Raw genomic sequence first — 2200 nt, forward strand, 5'->3', positions numbered from 1 at the left:
ATTTGTATAGGCTTTTAAGCTTATTTAAGTTGAATGTAAAACATGTGAAACAAATTCGTTATTTGTCCTTCATCATGGACAAAATCTAATCATTTGGTTTTCGATATTTCTAAATATTTCACGTAACACTAAGTTGTTTAGGACAGGTGCAGCTTATTAACTAACAGTTATGAAGTTGTTGTAAAATAATCTGTTCTTAAAAAAACTGCGATGACAATTACATAATCACATAGACCACAACTAGAAAACTCTCACCACACATAGCCAGGGTCAGTGAGAAAAGACAGATTTCAACGGTAACTTTTTTTAAAAGGCTGTAAAAATGCAATTATACAAACAGATAAAACTGTAATGCGGTGTCGCACCACTCCCCTAAAGAAACCCTATATTAATTAGTCAAATATGGTGCTCTGTTATTTATAAATTAAATAATAAAATGAGAAAAGGTGTTAAAGATGCCAATTACTACACACCAAATGACATGACACACATATTTCTCATTTAGCGCGTGGCATAAAACGATTTGACTTCTAAGCTTAGGGAAAGGCTATGTCGGCATACTTCACATTGAAATGAGTTTTATTATGGATTCAGTTTTATAAAAAAAATATTTTTTTTCTATCATTCAGAAAAAAAAATTTGGTCAATGATAAGGATGTGCACTAGTCGTGTGAATTAGGATCTAATATTAATTATAATATTTGTTAATAAGTATTTTACGATATTAAGAGCAATACGTAGTTAAATTTGCTTCTATTTGTTTTAAGATTGATATATCATCAGCAAATTCTTATTGTCTAGCATTATTCTCAATACATCACACTGATCTCGAGGCAATTTTTTGAATAAAAAATATTCAAACTCTCATAAAAAAACATTCAGAAGACCGATTTCAACAAATTTACAATTAAATTGACCAATTTTACAAGACGGATCAAATGGTATCAACATTGATCCAATTTGAACTAAATCTTGCTCTGATCAAGCTATCAAACCATGTTCGGAAGTCTTACAGACACATTTGGAAGGTGAAATTGATGTCAAATCGGGCGAGTTTATTGTCAAATTGAATGTCTTAGCAAGACGAAATCAACGAGCCTAAGATCGCTCAATTCCAACATCATTAAAGCATTTAAATTTCCATCAAATGCTATATGATTAAAAGAAGCTCTTCGGAGCATCCGATCAAAGTGGTTCATATGCTTACATTAATTGCACCCACAACATTATAAATAGAGTTTCACTACTCTCACGACGGAGGAGAACTTGAGGCATGAGAAAGAACTTGAAGCTTTGAAAATGAGCTGAAGTCCAGTATCACTCCTACCACTATCAACCACTACCGACCATCGTCGACTGTTATCTATCGCTATCGATCGTCGCTCAATTCTTGCAAATTATTCGCATAACAACATTGTAACTTGAGAGAATTTGTAACACTTTCTTGTCTATGAAACAAGAGATTGTATTTGTAATCTTTAATTTATACTGAATCTCTTCAGTTGGGCTAGACCTCTTAATTTTTCATTTTCCGGGTTTTTTACGTAAAAATGTATGGTGTCTCTACTCGTTGTTCTTCTTTCATCCGAGTGTATGATGAATTCTCGTGCAACGCTAAGACGACACTCCGTTACTTTATATCCATGATTCTTCTAGCATGCATCATAGAGAAATAATGATTTTTCAAATTTTAATAAATAAGAATAATATAGTTTATCTTTTTATTACGAAGAACCATAAATAATAATAAAATTTAAATTATAATTAATAAATAAAAAAAATCGCTGCTCGTTTTTTTCTGAAAATTTATTGTTGCGCGACAGTGAGATTTCAGAAACAAATACTTGGTAGATTTTGTTTCTCATAAATCTTTTGCTTCTCCCTTTCTGCTCGCTGGTTTATCTCAGTATTCGATGGGCGATGACTCGATGTTCAGCCAAGGCTATGTGGCTATGTGGCTACAGTTTATATGGTGTTGCTTTATGGTCGTAGCCTTGAAGGCTATTTCTGGTGCTGACCCTTAACAGAGCTATATTTCAGTCTTTGTTTTGTTTTTTCTTATTTTAGATTTAGGAGCTTGTAAATTTACTCAGTATTTAAGTACATAAATATCACAAAAGTTTCATATATATATATATATATATATACCACAAGTCGTGGCCTGTTGGTTGGCGGGGGTCATTGTAAATCCCCTCACGGC

Source organism: Phalaenopsis equestris, unplaced genomic scaffold (genome assembly GCF_001263595.1).
Source record: "Phalaenopsis equestris unplaced genomic scaffold, ASM126359v1 Scaffold000579, whole genome shotgun sequence".
Classification (NCBI taxonomy): domain Eukaryota; kingdom Viridiplantae; phylum Streptophyta; class Magnoliopsida; order Asparagales; family Orchidaceae; genus Phalaenopsis; species Phalaenopsis equestris.